This window comes from Podarcis gaigeae (genome assembly GCF_964106915.1).
Source record: "Podarcis gaigeae genome assembly, chromosome: 3".
In the NCBI taxonomy this organism is placed as follows: Eukaryota; Metazoa; Chordata; class Lepidosauria; order Squamata; family Lacertidae; genus Podarcis; species Podarcis gaigeae.
This window is the reverse complement of record NC_139680.1, coordinates 56,631,666-56,639,197: the sequence shown is the minus strand read 5'-3', so window position 1 is coordinate 56,639,197 and position 7,532 is coordinate 56,631,666. Positions and strand designations below refer to the sequence as shown.

The window sequence follows — 7,532 nt, the reverse complement described above, 5'->3', positions numbered from 1 at the left end:
GGGAGCCTTTATGAGCATCAGGTTTGGCAGATTTTATTACGGCCGCATAATTTTATCGATAACGTACTAAATATTTTTGGTTTTGCGTTGCCACAATCAGCTGCTTTTTATGATTTTTTTTTTCTTTTGCAGTTAATTACAAACTCATGCTGGAGTTATGTAGGTTTGACACGTGTTGAGAATGTTTAAAGAATAAACAAAAACATGTGGTTTTTTTGGAGGGCGAGGGGTGAACAGTCATTGCTCTTTGAAAATTTGAATTTCTCCTTATTGCTATGAGGCGTCGCTCTGCCCTGTAGGATATTTTGAAAAATATACTTCATGGTGAATCCGGAAGTATACCGCGCAGACAACGAATACGTTACTCTACACTTCTATCTCTGTGTTGAAAACACGGGCCGGACAAAGAGAACGCATTTACGCCCATTCTCGCGATAGCCGAGAACTTGGCAGACTGGCTAGAAGAGCGACCTATTCTTTGTCAGCTGCTGACAAAAGCAGCCTAGCCTGCTGCGCTGAGGAGGCGGAGCCAGCGTCAACGTTCAGTTGCAAAGCAGGGCACTAAATCGGAACGGTTTTAAGGTGCGGGAGCAAAAAGCCATGCTGATAGGTCATTTAACATCAAGAGGCGGGATGACATTTATAGGCGGAATTTATTCAGATTAAGGGAAGGTAAACCAATGGAATACTTTCTCATAAAGAAGCAGACAACCTCCCTGGTGGTCTAGTGGTTAGGATTCGGCGCTCTCACCGCCGCGGCCCGGGTTCGATTCCCGGTCAGGGAAGTTGCTTTTATTGTCGTTACGGTAGTTTCGATGCCATGTTGTTCAACGAGGATCCGAGATGGAAGCAAATGTTCTTTCACTCCGTATATTTGCAATTTTTTTGCATTCAATCTGTGGGTGAACTTTCCACTTAAAGTACTATTCAGCTTCATAGCTTGCATCCCTATTTCTACGGAGTAACAGAAATGCAGTACTCCAAAGCCTCAACAACTTCTATGTTTTTACCAGTAGTAGTTGTAATTATTATGCTTTTGTTTTTTAAAATAATTTTTATTAAAGATTTTCATAGTTTTACAAAAGTACAAGCATTATCTCTTTTTTCAGGTTGTGATTTCTACAGATCAGTTGCATTTGTTGTGAGACATTGGTGTTACATGCAGTAAAATTCTGGGAAGAAAAAGAGGGGGAAGAGGGGTGGGTACATTCTTTTATGTACTTAGTGTCAATGTGGGCTTTAGTATCAGAGTCACTTGGGTAGGTTCTCTTTCTAGTTGCTTGTTATATTTCCTGACCTGAGCTCTTTAAAGAAAGGGTAGGATGCAAATGTCGTAGTAATGATAATACTAATACTAATAATACTACTACTAATAAATACTGTCTACTCTGACTCTTAGTGGTTCCCCAGGCTTCTTTTCCATTCTTTAAAATATTTTGCAGCATTCCAAAAGCCACTTGCTCTACTGTTGCTTAGAATAAATACAGAAGTATCCCACAAGGGGGCATTCTAGTCCCATAACCAAACTTCCATTTGGGCCTAAAAGAAATTTCTGTGTTTGTTTTAAATGTAGTGATGCGACTTACAGTAGTACATAAGACCTGTGTGCACAAATGAAAAAGCAGCTGTCCAAGCTATTTCTTTGTAGGAAATTGCGAGACTCCTACGCGTCATGTGTGTGCACGCTTTTGGTTAATAATTCTTCCGTACCAGGAATGTTTTTGGTTGAATGAAGTGGTCCTGAGGTGCCTTCCTCCTAGCTGAACAAGACTCTACTTTTAAACGAAACCATCCTTTTTATAAATAATAGACGGGAGGACTCGTAGCTCCATTGTGTGGTCCATGTGTTACATGAAGATCCCCAATTAAAATGATCAGAAGCCTTAGAAAGTGGCTCGGACTCATGCTTTCTTGAACACAGAACAAGCGGAAATTTCACACTTGTTCAAATGTTGAGATGCTGTTCTCTAACCAAAGAAATACATATGTTAGGCAAAAGTATTCATGTTAATGAAAATAATGTGCAAAAATTGCAAAAATATTCAACAACTTTGTACAGAAATGCATGTATTGAGGGGAAATTGCCAGAAAATTTGTACACATCTTTAAAAAAAAGTGGGGAAATGGAACTTAAGACTGTAAAAAATGAGAAACTGAAGGTTCATCCATCCCTTGCAGAAACTCAAGCCTTCTGTGTTGTCACTTTGTTAACAGAATTCTGAATCAAAAAATGTTTTCCTCCAGCTCCCACTGAAACAGTTTGGAGTTCTAATAGCTTGTAGCCACGTGCAGGGAAAATATCAGGTAACTGTTTTACACATCTCATATATTATAAATCGCTTTGGGATGCCTCAGGGAAAGCAATTCATCAATGCAAGAAAAAAACAAAATGTTCTGTACAGCTAATATGTCCACTTAGATCTGTAGGCTGTTTGCAATGAACACTCTCATGTTAATTCAGCGTCTTAGAGGGCCCTCGCCCACAAGCAAGCACTACTGTGAAAAGTAGTGTGTTTGCCCCATATAACCTGTCTCCTCTTGGGGGACCACTAGGGGGCGAATCGGAAGATGGCTGACAATAACATCTCTCCGACGTACAGGAGGTATTTTGGAGGCTATGATGGGGGTAATTAGCCTCCTTAACCCCCCCCCCAGGATTGTGGGGGGGACGGCCCTTGCCTGCTGTGCCCTATACCACCCCCGAATTTGTGGGGGTGGGGGCACTAGGCACAAAGCCCTCCTGTGGGATTCCGGCACTCCTGGACGCTGTCCCTGATCCACGCTGCTAGTTGCAAGTATCTTCAAAAGAAACAATTTGGACGAGATAAATTGCACATGCTTCAAGGAAAAAGGGGGAGTAAAGACTGCTGACAGAAGAGATCTCTGATAACAAGACAAGAATAAAATATGAGAAGATACGTCAAGGTACGGTACGACAAATGACTGAGGGGGGAGGGGGGGAAAACCTGCCTTCCCTTTTTAACAAGAATCCCCTCCCCTAATGAGTCAGAAATTAAGGACTTAAACTGTGGATTTAAGGCTGTGTGGAGATAAACTTTCGAACCAAAGCAATGTTTCAAGATGAAGCTGGAAAGCTAAGAGTTTTGGAATGACGCAGTTAAAAATGCCGTCGCCATTTTGGGAGGCATTGTTGGAGCTCTTGGGTCTGGGAGGAGAAAGAGAGAAATAGAGTTGTTTACATATCGTGGATCAACTCCTCGGTGGGACTTAAGAGCGACAAATGCCAAATTTATGATGGAAAGAGCGATGTTATCTACGAAGGAGATATATGGAAACCATCTGGGCTTAGTGGAGGAACGGGAAATCCATACAGGATTATTATATTTGCTTATCGGCTTAAGGAGACTAACAGAAGAGATCGTAAAGGAAAAATAGAAATTATATGAACAAGATATGATGTGGAAACACCAAGATAAGACTGGATAGAATTATGAACTTTGTCTGGACTGATTGGGACTGATTTGGACATTAACGCAGTAATAAGAAGATGATCTGAATCCCCCTTTGGATCTTGAAGTATGGGTTCCCCCAACAAAATTTAAAAATTTGGCTTTGTAATTTGGAATTTATGCGATGTGATTTAATTTGATGTGATTGGCCAGTTAATATTTTTTTTTTAAAAAAAAAAATATATCCTGTCTCCTCTTGGTCTATGAAGGAACGATGGCTACATGCGTCGGCCTCTCTCTGCACTGATACTGAATGCACATCTGCTGGGGGCAACTCCAATTGGTGCACTGGCATGACTTGCACATGTAACCTTGCTATTTCCCCATTGTGTGAGGGCACTGTAGTATGTAAAACACGTGTTGTACAGGAGAGTGCCTATGCAAAAGGCTAGCTGGCAAGAATTTGCCTCCTGAGCTTCTAGGAAGCCACTATCTCCCATGTTTCTAGAACATCTGGCAAGGAATATGGGTTCTCAGCATGGTAGCTATGCTACAGCCCTGTATCAAGGATAAGGATTGCTTCATGTGCTAAGCTTTTTCTCTGGCTGTGTGTGCACATGAAAGGTGGAGCTGAAAATCAATAATACTGTATTCTGTATATTATGGGCAAACATTGGGCAAGATCCAGCTGGCATTAAGTTTCGTAAGTCCCATTGTGTGTTTTTCGGTTTTCCCCCACTTAGGTTTAAATCTCTCCTCCTAGAATCAATGAGACATAACAGCGCTTAACTTCTGGTTGGATCATACTCAGTATTAGTAAATATTATGTGCACAAATACGGCAACCTTTTCATTCTCTTTACATCTGGGAAGTCTTTGGCACAGAGCAGAATGGTCCACACAGTGAGAAAGACTGCCTGGGAAGCAGGCTTTACATATTTCTGCTAAATTATTTCTGTTTGTGTGTGTGTGCATGTGGCTTTTGCTTATAATTCTGCTACTGCTTTTGGGCATCCTTGGCTTTTGACGGTCACATCAAAAGAGTTGTTGTGGCGTGAGAACTGGTCAGTATTGAGCCAGATAATGCCTGGATTTATTACTGAGGTCGGTTCCCATGATTGTCAGTGGGCAGCAGGCACTGACTGTCGTAATCCTCATTCTCTTAGAAAAGCACATTGTGGTTGAATAGTGATTTACTAATGTGACTCATTCTTCCAGGTTTACCAGGTCCTGAAGGGAGACAAAGTGGCACTTAAAGGAGTAGCCAAATATGTTTTTCCTTCATTATTACTGGCCATAGTATTTTATCTGTGCAGATCAGTGTTTGTGGCTTAATCCAATAAATATATTTGCATCTGATTTGCTCAAGAGCCTTGTAATTTCTTTGCCCCTCCTTCTTAAAAGAAGCTAGGTAAAGGGAATATTTTGCATCTATTTTTAAAAGCATCATGATGCTGAATTGTTTCTCAGTGTCTTAATACAGACACTAAGCTTAGCATTTGAAATAAATTATTTGCAAAACATTACATGGTTTAAACAGGATCTAAAAGGTTTAGAACATTTCTGGATTTTATCCCTTTCTCTTTTATTATGATAGTGCTGTACAGAAATATATTTATAGTTTTGATAATTTTTTTCTACACAGCATATCACAACAGCCAAACCAGTTCTGTAATGACAGAGCACAACACTGGAATAACACTTATGTCCCTTTGAGCAACTAGATTGTCACTCCCATGTGAACCTCATTGCTTTGCTCCCTGACAGCAACATGGGCACAAGCTGTAGGAAAAGCAGGTTTTATTTGAAAGGGCTCAACTCATTCCTGCTTTGTTAATGCAGCATCTTATTACAGTACAAGTCCTATCCAGCCATAGCATGCAAGCAAAGCTTTTCTCTAGCATTTTCTAGCTGACATGTACACACTTCATTCTCTGCTGACATACGCTTACTTTCAGTTCAGGCAATATCCTCTAGATATTGGACCACAACTCCCATAATCCTTGCCCACTGGCCATGCTGGCTGGGGCTGATGGGAAATGAAATCAAGTGACATCAGCAGGGCCACAGGTTCCCCAACTCTGGTCTACAGTGGTACCTCGGATTACAGATGCTTCAGGTTACAGACTCCGCTAACCCAGAAATAGTATCTCGGGTTAAGAACTTTGCTTCAGGATGAGAACACATATCGTGCTCCGGCGGCACAGCAGCAGCAGGAGGCCCCATTAGCTAAAGTGGTACCTTAGATTAAGAACAGTTTCAGGTTAAAAATGGACCTCCAGAATGAATTAAGTTCTTAACCCGAGGTACCACTGTACAGGCTTCAGCCTGAGTACCTTTGAATGGGGCAGAACCTGAGCCATAGTTCAGAAGTGTATATGTGAAGTTACAGCTTAAACTTTGTTGCTGTTTTCAAAGTAAAATATAAAAGATGGAATAAATGAAATACTGTGTGAGACAAACACAAAATATAGTGCCTAGTTTTACTTTAAAAAAAACCCTGTTCTGTTATGTGTAGGCCATCTAGGAGAAGTGCAGAGCTGATGTTCTTGGCCCCTCCCAGATAATTTATTAACTGAGATAAGAAGCAGAGTGCCAATCTACGACAGGAACTGTGTGCTCACTTTGTTGTGGATTGTTCATGTTGGGGCCAATGGGACAACTATTTTTGTTTTCTGTGTCTTTGCAAATTGCCAAGGAGACAGCAGGGATCCTCTAAGGAGGGTCCTTAGAACTGCAACACAGACAATACCTTTTAATCTGCTTGTTCCCGTGTTAATATAAAATGTGAATATTTCAAGTAGGGATTGGGAGGTGGGAGGCAGAGAGAAATTGGATTTAAAGTTTGCATTTAAAGACAAGCCTCACTTTCTGAAATAGCTGAACCCAAGACACAGCCGTCGATCAAAATTCACACTTTGCAATGCAGTTCTCCAACCAAATATTGTGCATAAAAATGCATGCATTCATGAAAATAACGTACAAAAATGTATCATACTAGGGGAAACAGCTTTTCAGAAATCCATTCAAAAATGCATATAGTAGGAGAAATTTGCACTGAGGCACTGATGAATTTTCATGAGGACTTAAAAAAAAAATGCATGGAAATGTATGTAAAAAACCTAAGACAGGGAAAATGAGAAAAGCCATTCCTAACTGCTAGCCATCTTTTTTGTTTTGCCCTAGGTTCCCCTTTTGGGAACTAAAACCATTGAGGACCGGGGAGAATGGCTGCAGTTATCTATCTTTCTTATTTATCGTGTATCACCAAACACTTTGAACCAATATAAGGCCAGCCTAGATGTTACGTGTGTGGTTGTACCTCATATGCTTGGTTTTCATTAATTACCGTATTTTTTGCTCTATAAGACTCACCTTTTCCCTCCTAAAAAGTAAGGGGAAATGTGTGTGCGTCTTATGGAGCGAATGCAGGCTGCACAGCTATCCCAGAAGCCAGAACAGCAAGAGGGATCGCTGCTTTCACTGTGCAGCGATCCCTCTTGCTCTTCTGGCTGCTGAGATTCAGAATATTTTTTTTTCTTGTTTTCCTCCTCCAAAAACTAGGTGCATCTTGTGGACTGGTGCGTCTTAGAGCGAAAAATACGGTAAATAGCAGCCATGGGGGCAGAGCATGAAGGAGAGAAGATTTCTCCCTGGAGGAAAACTAACATTAGTAACATTGGTAGCTTCTGTCCTGGGGGCAAGTAGAAATCATTGGGGAAGCATGGGGCACAGTCAGCACTGTAGTAGGATTAACCAGCTTGATGCCCTCTCCATCCTGCAGCCCTCATTCTGGATCAGCTCCCCTGCAACTGCTATTTAACCAACAAAAGCTAAGCATACAAAGGACCAGTCATGTGCAGAACATTGTGTCTAGATCGGCCTTCCAAAGTCACTCTTTGGTTTGGACATTCAACTGTAGACGTTTTCAGGAGCATGATGTCCCCAGATATGGGGTACAATCAAGTTATGCAGAAACTGAGAGACCACATTGCACACTCAAAAGTTGTAGAATAGGTTAGTACCAGAAAGTGCAGGAAGTTTCTCCATCTGGGCTGATCTGAACTTCTACCTCACAGTCAGACCTTTCACTTCCAGCGCGCACACCAAAACAAACCAGAAG

At 41.3% G+C, this 7,532-nt stretch overlaps 1 long non-coding RNA gene across 1 annotated transcript; it reads left to right on the top strand.

The window, feature by feature from the left end:
* The first annotated feature begins 215 nt into the window (after nucleotides 1-215).
* LOC310841202 lies at nucleotides 216-4,768 on the top strand. Its single transcript, XR_014562401.1, has 3 exons — nucleotides 216-1,199; nucleotides 2,215-2,304; nucleotides 4,628-4,768. It is a non-coding gene; the product is annotated as an uncharacterized lncRNA (long non-coding RNA).
* The last annotated feature ends 2,764 nt before the right edge of the window (nucleotides 4,769-7,532 follow it).